This window comes from Aythya fuligula, chromosome 1 (genome assembly GCF_009819795.1).
Source record: "Aythya fuligula isolate bAytFul2 chromosome 1, bAytFul2.pri, whole genome shotgun sequence".
Classification (NCBI taxonomy): domain Eukaryota; kingdom Metazoa; phylum Chordata; class Aves; order Anseriformes; family Anatidae; genus Aythya; species Aythya fuligula.
Window position 1 is genome coordinate 164,610,151 of NC_045559.1, and position 13,334 is coordinate 164,623,484.

The following is a 13,334-nucleotide window of genomic DNA, read 5'->3' on the forward strand; positions in this document are numbered from 1 at the left end:
AAATCTCTCAGAATTTGTGAGTCAAGCACTGAGACAATGGTTGTAGATGTGTCACCTCCCCCTCCCCTCGATCTGTTAGTCTTACATATTGTTAGAGTAAAGCATGTATGTTCAGGAGCATCTTGGGAAAGCTTGTATTCCTCACTTTAACTACCATATGGTCCCCATGTGGCTAAATAATAACGCAAAATAAAAATATGTATCCAGTCTGGAGAAACTTGAGAGATTACAGCATTGTCTTTAGGTCCAAGAACAGTTGACTGTGCTGCAGTCTAGTGACTACTCTGGCCATACTTTAATCTTTAAAATAACAACAACAACAACTATAACAGAACATGCAAGTGAGGGAAGACAGCTGTACTGGGATGAAAAACATGTTTGTGTTAGGTCAATGAAATCTTTCCTCATATGCACATACTCTCCAGCTTAGGCAGCTATTGTAGTCCTCAAACAAGTCACCGGAAAAGGCAGAATTCAGCAAAAGAGGTTATGGGTATGTTAAAGAATACTTACTCAAGAAACCAAAAATGACACTTAACAATGCTATATCCATTTGGTAGTGTTTTGTAAATCAATTCATTTCTGAATTGATTTCTCAGTCTTCCAAGAATTAAAAGCTCATGTTCAGTATCCAAATGTTTTTGGGAGGCCTCAGAGAAAAAGCAGTTTTATACTTCCTGTAACTCCTTCTCAAGTGAAAGTGATCTAAACCTGGAAATGGGTAGGGCAGGGTGGCTCAGAAGGAACTGGATTCACAGTTGTCTGTCTCAGAGTGCTCAGTAAGGTCAAGCTTGATGGGCATAGAAGGTGATGGTAGAGGAAACACTAAGAATGTTGTCCCCCATGAACTCTGAATTTTCTTACTCGGATCCCTCTCAGATTCCTACTGTGATTTCCTGTGGAAATTAAGAGTGTATTAAAAGTAAAGTTGTATTGTTTACCAGCTGATATTAAGATGGAGAGGGATCTTTCTGAGACCTCTGGTTGTAATTTGGCTTTGGAACATGTGACCAAATACTTGGTGGACTTCCTCACACTGAACTTCAGACAACTTCAGAAATGACATTTAAACATAGGCAAACCAACTTGTCTGACTCCTCTCTAAAGCTGTTGGTAAGATTCATAATTAACAACTCATTTTGCTGATTTTAAATGAGGATACGGTGAATCACACCTTAATAGTGCCTGTTTTTCTTTCTGACTACAAATCCCTAGATGACTTTCAGACATAGATATCTAAGTTTTTAAAATTGCGCAAGATCCATCTCTTCTGCCTTCTTACTTGACTTAACAAGAACATCTTAAATCATCTTTGCACTGGTAATACTCTTTAGTATCATCAGAGATCACCAGTTAAAAGGGAGGTGAACAAACAGTCTTCTATTACAGGCTGTTGGCATAGACCATCAAGTCAATGACATATTTCTGAGGAACAGACCACAGAACTGAAATACAACCCGATTCCACCTTTTAATCTATGCTGTGACTTGCGCAAAGTCTGTGAAGTGCTGTGAAGACAAAGTTTCAGTATGTTACTCTAACTCAGGAGTGCACTCAGAGAAAGGAGATATGTATGTGTCATTGACCAGGAATGAGACTCAAGCAAAAGCAGTACCTAGAATGTTTTCTCTATAGAAATACTGACAATTCCCATAAAGAACTGCTTTAGAACCGTTCCTCATGGGTTTTATTTTTTTGCCAAACAGCTAGAGAAACACCACAAAAGGGCCCTCACCCTGGAAAGAGCTATCTTCCTTTTTTGGCAGAGAGTGGAAAAGTCACCAACTCCATTAGCACAGAATTAAAAATGCTAACCTTATTAATGATGAAAAGTGTGAAAGTTGAGAAATACACTACAGAAGATGTATTTTGATGCAGCAGAGAGTAAAATGAAGCAAATGGTAAGTTCACTCCACTGTTTAGGATTGCAGATGGGTAGGATGCAGCGGCATGAATGGTGCAAATTCAGCATCGACAGTGGAATGTTCTGGTTGTGTGCCCATCAGGAGTAAAACCCACTTGCATGCCGGATCTCCAAGAAGATTTTAGCAACCATCTATGCAATTAAGAAAGCTCCACACATCATGGTTTAAACCCTCATGTAAGGCGGAGTGTATTTGACATAGCTGCATCCTCTGCTGCAGCTGTACTGGAAATATCAGAAGTCAGCAAGAATTCTCGTGTGAGATTGGAACATATGGTCATGTTAGGCACATGGATACACATTGTAAAGCTGGAAGCTGGAAGACAGTATGAAATGTTCTGATCAAACAAATGAACCTGATAACGGGGTGATGGAAGGATGCCAGACCATATGCAGGATGTTGATAGCTTCTCTGCACTACACTTAATTCGGGAGTTCTCTACATCCATGTGCATATAAAATCTTAAAGTGAATGGATAGATCTGTGACTAAATGGATCTACAAACTACTTCCAGTTTTATAAGGTGAACACACATTAGAACTGTAGCAACAATAAAATGGCACAGTCATTACAGGAAACAGCTTCCATCTTTCAGATACTTCTATTTCAGCTGCATGTTTCAATTTTTTCTTAACAGCTAAAATCTTTCCAATTTCTTAAGAAAAACAGGAAATACATTGTCTCATAATTCAGAATTTGCATGTTGAATTTTGGAATTTTTTTCACTGTGCATTAAAGACAAAAATATATATATATTTATAATTATAATGAAGACTAAATAACGAAGACTAAACTCCCAAGTATTTTTTTAATCTGAGTTATTGTGACATTTAGTCAAATACAAATTTAATAAAAACTATCATTTCTAGAGTAAGGTCTTCTTAAATGAAACATGCTAAAAACGCTAGTATGTCAAAACAGCCGTATTAGCATATATTATCATGAAACATTTCCTGGATTTCCCAACAGTGTAACATATTACTATAGCTTGATTCTCCCCATCTTTGGTATTTCTTGTGAAGTATTTAAATTCAATGTCCATTTAGCAGTATTCAAATGATACCATAAAGTGATCAAAAATAAAATTTTACACAGCTGTGTAACCAGCAGAATATGGCTGAAATATTCATAGCCAAGGCTATAAAACTGAATATAACAAAATGTTAGTTAAATGTTCAGAAAACCCTAGTGCCAGTGGTTTCTTGTTTAAATGGCTATCACTAAGTAATATTGTCTCTGTCAAAAATATATCATTTAAAACGCACATGCCAATTCCATCTCAGAATCCATGAACTGCATTTTGCCTATGAAACTTTCTATTATTGAGAGTAAAAGCATATTTATATTGGATTTACTTAATCGACATTAATAAATCCTGTGTTACTATCATGTTTTCTCAGATTCTGAGAAAAAAAAAGAAAAGAATTTCTGACTAGAAATCACTATTTTATACACAGATGTTTACTGTATACCACTGCAAACTTAAAGATAATTCTTTGAAGGATGTCTGTAAAAGTTAGTAAGACATTCTGAATAATACAGCTTCAAGAAGAGAATGAATGTACCCAAATGATAATTCCTTCTTCTCCCTAAATTCAGCACTGTTTGGAATTCAAACTTTATTAAAGCTTGACAACAACAAAACAGATAACAAAAATGAGGAATACTGCTTAAGAGCATATTTTTCCTTGTAAAATATGAGCTAGAAACTTCTCTACACTCATTTAGCAATGTAAATGTCACTTTGTTTCTCGAAGCTTTAAGCTGAGAATAGCTCCAGGGCTTACTTGTGATGCAGAAATGTCCCTGTAATCTACTTAGAAAACATGCAGAACATTAATAGAAACTAGAATCTTGGAACATAAACGTAGCATAAGAAAAATGATAATTACTTTGTGGCTTAACATTTAAAAAGAGAGCTAAGCATTGTACATCAGCATTTTTTTTTTATATAAAACAAGTTGCAGCACATAGATGAGCAGGAAGTCATTCACTTTGGAAACATATAATTTTGACATTATCGTGTACAATCTTTTAAACAGAAAAGAGGGTAAAGGAACAGAACTAGAGACTGTTTGAAGGCACCTGTTACCAATCACTTCTTTTCAATCCTATCGTTCCAACCCCTGCAGATACCCCTTCCTTCCCCTCTCCCCCAACAAAGCAGTTTTCTCCTTTCATCCAGTAAGCTTCCATCCCTGATTAAACACGTACTGCCCTCCCCCTTGTGACTCCAAAGACTTTTATGAGCCTCTGAACTTCTCTCTACCTCTGTTTTTGCAGATGGCAGCTGTTGCTACTCTCCAGGTTCCTAAAACCCATACACTAGCCTTCTGTCCTAAGTTACTTCTAGTCAATCTTCTTCATCATAACTTAATTACAGCTAAGGATAGACCTAGCTGTACTTTAAAGTACGACTAATAATTAAATGATGAACACTCATCTGGAATCCTCAAGGTCACTGTGGAGATGGAAAGAAATGGTGGGAGTAGCAAATCTAGCAGTGAGGGACATCCCCTCACTGTAAGGGAATACGAAAGTAAGAAAGATAAATGTGAGAATATAACAGTAATTGATCAAAGTAAGGTAAAGCGCAGACACATCACAAGACTTTGCTTCTCCTCAGAAGAGGAAAAGAATAAAAGCACCCATCCTTCCTTTCACTTTTGCAGGCCAGATAATGGGATAACACTATTGAGAAGTAATAGGGTTTTGTGCAGGATACTGGGATAAGATAGATGTGTAGGTGCTAGCACACAGACTACTGGATTCTCAGACTCTAGAAACATTAAAATTCCAGAACAGTGTCACAGAATTGCAAATGCTTCTGATAATCCACGTTTAGTCCATGTTTAAAGTCTAATATTCATCAAGACTTACATAAATCATTGGGAACCTTAGCCTGCTTATTTATAGAAGTTCTCTTAAAAAACACTTTTAGAGCCATTAATAGAGCCATTAACAAGGTATGCATATCCTAATAGGACTAATTAGTAGCTGTTTCTCCTGCCCAATCACATGGACTCTCTCCAGTCTTATACACACTTTGGAAAATGCATTTGGCAACCATCTATTAAAAAAGCAAAAATCCGACATTGCTTTCAACACTTTGAGGATAAGAAAATAACTATTTTCTGATCTTAACTTCATCTAACTCTCATTTGTTTTACCTTTTCCTCTGTTCTTACCTATTATCTGTGCAATGCTGCCTTATGTTTCTCTCTTTCTTGCATCCCATCAGATCCTGGTTGCTTGGACAAAACATGCTACACTTTTAATCTCATTCACATAAGAGCTCTAGCTGGCAATGAATTTTCTTCTTCTTCTTCTTTTTTTTTTTTTTTTTTTTTTCCAGCTAGTGAAGAAATTTCCTTTTAAAGAAGCTGTATTTTTAAGAACTAGCTGAAAATAAAGACAACCAGAATTCTGTAAAAATGGCTAAGGACAGTATGAGCCAATCTCTCTGGATATATCAGGACTGCGAAACAGAACAGCACGGAGCTGGAGCACTGAACCCTATCAAGCCATAGTGCACAAACATCACCTTGCTCCCTGGTTGTTTTGGATGCTTTCATCTAGGTCTCACCTATGTGTGATTAGGAATATTTCAGTCCTGTTCAGCAGTTCATTGCTCTCGAAAGGAAGGATAGGTGAAATTGCACCTGAGTTGTCTTTGGTTCTGCGAAGTCTCCCAACACTATCCCAGCAGGCTTTTCATCCTCAAACATATTGTGTGCCTTCAAGCTATATTTAAACTTTACATTATTCTGAATATTTCAATTAAAACAAAAAATCCAAGAGAAAGAACATCTTTGTTAGGGTAACATAACCATCACATGGGCCTAGAAAAGACTGCTGTGGACACAGCTAGTCTGGTCTAGACGACAACAGTCACAAGCAGTATGGAGCTGATTTGGCTGTGCTACTTAAATCTAGGAAGAGGGATAAGCCCCTGGCCTTTCATAGTACAGATGTGACTTCTAGACCAAAGACCCAGACTAAGAACTGAGGTTCTGAAGTGTTCCATATTGACTCAGAAAACTTAATAAGTCTACATTACAGTTCAAATAATAAAACACTGTTAAATTTGTTTTTTAAGAAACGCACAGGACTTTGGAAAGTGGCCTTTTCAGGAGACATGGATTAAAAAATTAATGTCAATGTAAATTCTCAGAAAAATACAAAGTAAAAATGTAATTAGTTTGTGAAATTACTTCCAAATGACAATGAATTCACATATAAGAATATAACTTCAAAAAAAAAAAAAAGAGGTAATTTACATGTAGTAAGGAAAAATAAACACCGAGGAGATTTTCTTTTCGTGCCCTTCATCTGAAAAATATAAGGAAAGAAGAATGTCTGTGATTATGACACTGCATTAGCACACATGAACTCTTGGCTTAAGCCTCACCACAAACTCTGTGGAGTTGTGGGCAAGCCACTATTTCTTTCATTGTGTTTGCTGCTTCTGCAAAACAAGGTTAATGACACTTTTCTGCTTTACATTGCAAGGGTAGTATTTGTGAGGTCTTCAGTTACTGTGATGAAGGACAGAGAAATACTCAGTTACTAAACAGCAGTATTTCCACATACTGTTTAGAAACAGTGAAAACCTGGAAAAGGTTTCAGGGAAGTAGAGAAAAGCATTATGTTTATTCATAAATGACGAGCTGTACTTCCGATTTGGAAAGCTTTTGACCTGCCAATCAGTATACAAGTTCAACATAATAGTTGCTTGGGCAATTAGTGTTTTAATATTAACCTGAGTAGACTATTCTCAGAAAGATCAGCTAAATAGGAGTTTTTTATACTTAGTTTTTAAAAATATGGGATCTTGCAACAGCTAACCTAAATAACTTTTAACTTGGTCTGGTCTATGACTCATACTAATTCAGGCACATGTATTTAGGTAGATTTAGCCCTCAATTCGAGCGACACAACAATTTACTGACATAAGCTAAATTGATTTAAGTAAACAAACAGCAATCAAGCCCCATGTGTTTGTATGCATTTAACTGGTTGATATCAAATAGGTTTATTTAAACTACTACTACACTTTTTCTACTTTGTCCCGTTGCAGACAGCCAGAACCGTTTTCTGGTTGCTAACTTAACTGAAAGAGCTTTGGCACAGTAACACATAAATGTGTCAATAAGGCAGGTGACTAGTTCAGCAAGTTTACATTCTGTCACTTGTATGCACAGCTGCTAATGTACTACAAGTGCACAGATGTGTAAAGGAGATAAAATCTCAGCAGGTTTTCATATCTTTTCAACCCGTGTATAATATTCATGTCCTGAAAACTAAGCGTGTCGGCATAAAGAAATAAATGAATATTATAGAAAAGCTTCATTTGCATGGCTAACTTTATAAATTTTACCCTTTTATTTCTTAGTAGAATGGATTCAAATTATTAGTTATACTTTTATAGATTAAAAATGACTACTGGCAGAGTATATTGCACACAGGTGAATTCTAGCAGTTAAAAAAGTAGTGTAACTTATCTCCCCTATATTCATACAAATTGAAACTGTTCTTCACACTCAGATGAATACCTATTTAAAAGCTTTCTATTGCTGTCTCTTATGTCACTGTCTCACTTTTGTTTCTTTTCATGCCTCCTAGAATATTTCTATAAAACATCAAAAAAACACATTCATAACAGTTGCTCTTTTTTTTCAAAAACAATAGATTATGAATCCCACATTAAAAAGGTAAACAACACTTTGTTCATTTTCAAGTTTTTAGAAATTAATTTCTATACGTTTGCACAGTCTTGCATTACTTTACAATAAGCTTGCATCTTAAATATCTGAAGAAATAGTACAATGCCATACATCAAAGCATAGTGAATTTATAACCTCTTAAATATAACCTCAGAAAATGATTGCTAAAGCTTCTTGCCAAATATCTGAGCGCTGACAGACTGCCCTTCCAAGTTTTTATCTGAGGGTTATATGCCAATGGATAAAGTCTAAAATTGCACTTCTGATGTTCCAAAATACTAACAAATGCATCAACCATGAAAGGCACTGGAAGAGCCAAGATCACAGAGCTCACGGTAAATATTTCTTTTAGTCAAAGGCTGACTGTTGGAATTGAAGAAAAAGAAAAACAGATAAAAGGGAATCATGGATCAAGAGCTTCAGCTGAACAAAGTTAGTGGATTCATCCCACTTAACTTTAGCACTACAGAGAAATGCCCTTTAGCACCTATAAGTTATAGATTACTGTTACATGCAGGAAAGGATGCGGTTTGGATGCAGACGAAGGATGGCACAGAAGCTCGGTATGTTCTGCTCTGCAGTTCTGGACACAAAATGCCTACTCCCTCTCTTCCCCAGGTAAATGATATTGACATATCAGCCATTTTATTTGCCCTTTTCCTTGCTGGACCCTTTTCAAAGGTGATTCAAACAAGCTAAACTAACAGATAGCAATTCACTTTTGGTTTTGGGGTCACATTAGGTTTCTGTTTAGTGATCTGAGAGGTCCGAGTGCAGTGTTAGAGAAGTGCCAGATCTGGTGCAAGAGAAGGAGAAACTAGGAGCAAAGAGGCAAGGCAGCTGACCATTGGGTCAGTTCAGGCATAAGGAGTAATTTCATTCTGATTTATTCTTTGAAGGAACATGTTTCCTTCTTGTGCCCCTCTGACTATACAAATTTAATGAGGGGCTGCATTTTTGGGTATAAGACGAAACATAGAGTGGGATGAATCAAGAGCACAAGTTTCTTGTGTGTGTGGTTTGGTTACCACAGATAAAGATAGAGGGTCGAAAGTTCAGCTGATTAAAAAGATAGCACAGACTACAAATAATAATACAAAAAAAGTCTGGATATCCTAAAAAAAAAGAGCACTGGAGGTTATTAATGGGAGACTCCATTGTTCTTTCAAACAATGTTTTATGCTCTTCTGTTGGATCTGGAAAAACAATTACAAACCCTATTGGTTATCTTGACAAAACATAAAGTTTCTTAGTCAGAAATCAGCTGAAAAATTTGGCTGTACTAACTGTACTCAATATCATGCACTGAGGGGCTTACAAATGGCATCGCAGTACCGCACACCCCAATTCCTTCTGATAGCTCAGAAAGGACAGCAGCACTGTGGAGACCAGTGCTAGTTGTGAACCTCTAAAAACATAGTGATCATCCAGCATGATTCTGGTTACAGACTGCTCTCAGTGATGCCACTGAACCTGTTCTCACATAATAAAATCTGCATTTATCCATACAAAGAAGAAATCCATAGAAATGTTTACTGTACCAGCAGGTTCTCAATGATTTACATGAGAAACTATATTGAAATGTCTTCCCCACTCATTTATGAAATTAATCAACAAAAAAAAAAAAAGGAAATAGAAGGCCAAGAGATAATTAAAAATTAATAAAATAAAAAATCTTGGTTTTCTCCCACATAGGTGACCTAACTTTTTAAGAATGCACATAGTCAAATGACCACTTTTCATTTTAATTTCCACAGCAAAATATAATAATAATCATCAAATTAGCTTAGTCTACATAATTTGAAATAATGAACTATTTTATTACATGAAATAATATGTAGTGTCATTTTTTTCCTGTAATAAAAAAGCTCACAGAAGAGCCCTGTATGGATTCTGCCAAGTTTCAGAGTTTAATATTAAAGTTTTTTCTTCCAAAATTAAGTGAAAAGTGAAGTAAGATTAAGCATAAATGTAAATTCTTTATCCAAAAAGCTTACAAAATGCTATCAGTATCTCCAAATCAAGGGTTATGAATCCAGCTGATATCACAATGAGATGAAAATGAAAAACAAAAACAACTAACCCCCACCAAAACCAGCCACCCACCTTCTAACATTTCATTAAAAAGAGTTACTACAACCTGAGACCACACAGGCTGGAAAACCTTAAATCAAAACTATCTACTTATTGAAACATGTCACCGTAAGACAGCATTAACATTATTTTGTTGTTTTGCTTGTACTTTTAACACACTTAAAACCTTAGTTTATATTAAGTATGAATATCTTGGGTTTATCTATTCAAGAATTCTACTGTCCTTACTTGCAAACATGGGCCACAAGGTAATTCTTAGCAAGAAATGATACTTCAGTATGCACAGTGATTAAACAAGACTGATAGTGATATTACATGACAGCATGTAGCACTTAAAACCGTAATCCATATTTTGTAATCCATATTTCTGCAAATAATTTATGTTATCTGAAGAATGCATATTACTTATATTTAAAAACACCCTGTCTAAATGAAGTTGGTCTTTATTAGTCCAAGAATAGCCTTTTGTTTTTCTATTAGCAGGGATATTTACTGTGAAACTGTGACGTTGCTTCATATCTTATATAACTTTTTATTAAAATGGCAAAGAAAATTATTTGAAGACAAACTCATTGTAAACTAAGCTGTCCTATCCTTCATGAAAATTTAAACGCATGACTTATTTGCCTTTTAGATAAATCAAGAAAAAGTAAGCTTACTGGAAGAGGCCTGCATTAAAATTGAAAAATAAAAGGCTGCATTAGGAATAAACAGAAATGACATAAGGTAAACATAATCACCTCCTCACCTCCTGCAAAAAAAAAAAAAAAAATTACTTCTCCAAACATTTTCTTAAAAGATCTTTAGCTTATTTTTATTGTTTTTCTTCTCCTCCTCCTCCACCTTTCTCCCCCCGCTCCGTCCTGTACTAGCATTTCTTAGTTTTCTTTCTCCAAACATGCAATTTCCAATACTTTTTTTTCAGTACTTATATTCTTTTTTTGAATGGGTAACGTGAATAAATATTGTTGCTGTTAGGTGAAATAATATAATTAATAGGGACTATTTTTTAGCAGATACATGTATAAAAAAGAAATTTGGCAAAAATGAAATAACTTTGGAAATACTTGCTCAAGTTCTTAACTTCCAGGGTACAAGGAACATTCATGATGAAGTCTGTTGCAGACTTAAGTATTTGGTTTCTTATTTTGTATAAAGCCTGTCTCACTCAGCCTTGCTTGCATTGTTGGCCACAATCAGAAAATTTTAAGTAGTGAAATGACACAAAGAAGCAAACTGCTGCACATCAGGAACAGCTTAAGTGGGTAGTCATAGGGGCTATTATTTGGATGTAAATAATGTTGCATCGCTTTGAGGCAGACATTTTATACATTTTTGTTTTATTAGTCATATTCTACTCGCTTTAATCATCTGCAATCCATGTTGGTTGATATGAGACCACCTATATATAATACACAATACCTAGAGTAACAAGGTGCATGTTCCCATGAAGTATCCTTCCTACAGCACTCTTCACTTGATGAAGATGATCAATACTTGGCACCTGATTCAGGACTCAAGTGTTTGATGGTCCTAACAAGTAGTAAGGGATTTTGAAGAAGGTGAAATACAATACAGTACCTGTTCTGGAGAACAAGGCACCAAAGGCATGAGTATTTGAGAGCAGGACTACCTGGGAACAGCACTACTTAGGAAAGCAGTGGTAGGAATAGGAAGTTTTGAAATAATTAAATTTGAAATCAATCTGCCAACGTCCTATTATATTGGAAATCAGAAAGTTCACTATATCTTTATGCAATTAATTTACTAGTTTCTTCAGACTATTTTTCATATAATTAACATAATTGCAGGCTTGTAAATTATCTAAAAATGCTTAAAATATTTTCTATTATATTAATAGATAGCAGTGTGTTTCATAGCAAAAAAAAAAAAAAAAGCAAACCCAAACAAAAATCCAAGCTGCATGTGTGTAACAGACTCGGTCTTAAATTTGAAATTTAAATGTACAATGTAGATAAAGACATCAGAAATAAGAGCTATCAAATGATCACTCCTGATACACCTACTGATGATCCTACTGGGTTAACAACACCCACCTGCAAATTACTCTGGGGAAGCATGTTCAATTACTCTCTTCTGTAACTACAGTATTATAATCACCATTCATGGAACTTCACAAGCACTACAATCAATTCAGAGGGTTAAATGTAAAAACTGTTCTGGGAAGATATTGCATCAGATGACCACCCAGTGTGATTTAGCCTAGAACGTAAACAAGTTAAGAACTTGTGTTCTTTCTGTTTTAATTTAAGGTGATTGTTTCACATCTGAGATCTGCACTCAGGAGAAAGACAGTCCAATTTTCACTTACGTTGGGGCTCACTTAAACTCAGCAGTCAGTGAAATCATTTTGATTTCTTTCTATCAAAAAAGTTGTTTGTTTTTTTTTTTTCTAAAGTGGTCAGCACAGACAAAATATTTTAGACGAATTCATGAGATGAGTTTTGGTGTACCGATCTAAGGAGGGAATTTTGAGCAATAGCAAGGAAAGGAGATGGAGAAGAGTTTTGGAGGTGGAGTGGGAGGACTTCAGGATGTGTGAATAGTTAGGTTTCTGTGGAAATAATTGTATTAGAATAAGTGATAAGGTATCTTTTCTAAGATTGCACTAGGAGAGTTGCAAATTCTTTGAAAGGCATCTCCCCATCTTTCTTCTCTGATAATTGAAAGGGTATTTTTAGAGAAATATTGATACAAGGACTTCAAGACGATCATTCTGAACATGTAACATGTTATTTATGTTCCATCACCTTGTGTATATAGCTTGTGTTGCTCTTCCTCACATTCATAATTTTGATTCATGAATGTTATATTTTCTTTGCAGATCTTTGCCAAAACATTCAGCAACTCTGGAAGGTCATTTAACAACTCCTCTCACTCAGTTTTTGATATTGTATCTTCAGTATTCTGTAGCTTTAGCAAACCTTTCATATTACTGTGGAAATAGTTAACTCACCTGTCATGGAGTATGGGGGAAAATCCATATTTATGTAACATATAGGTAAACGTAATTAATTTCTATCCTTTGTTTCAGACATTTAATCTGCAGAAAGATCTTCTCCCATACGGCTCAACAGGTTAGTCTCTTAAGATTGTTTAGGGCAAGATCTCTACAAAAGGCCTTTGGGAATCCCCATATAACGCATTTATGTCTGAACTGCGAGACTTCATATACTTTTAGATGTGAGAGTATATTCCAGAAGCACCCTGACTTCTTGGCTGGGATGAAACTCAGGTGAGTACATACGGAAGTACTTTGACTTTGGATGAAGCCTAGGTGACTATCATCCCGTTTCCTATCCCTGAATTGTATTTTAGAGCTGAAGAGGTGCTCAGATGTGTGTACTGGAAATGAACTGTGACATGCTTTGCCCAGGTTTTTGGTCTTGATGTCTGGAGAGCAGAGAGACATCCTGGGCATACTGTGGCCCACGCAGGTATTGCAGATTGCATGTGTATCAACTACATCACCTTTATCTACATAGTTGTTAAATGATTGCAAATTCGAAACACTTTGTAACACATATGATTTACTCATAAGAAAAGGCAGCGGGACTAAGTCAACAGA

At 35.7% G+C, this 13,334-nt stretch overlaps 1 protein-coding gene across 1 annotated transcript in view; it reads right to left on the minus strand.

Moving 5' to 3' along the window:
* PIBF1 (progesterone immunomodulatory binding factor 1) overlaps positions 1–13,334 on the minus strand; it is a 120,160-nt gene that overhangs the window by 8,669 nt on the left and 98,157 nt on the right. The window lies entirely within an intron of this gene.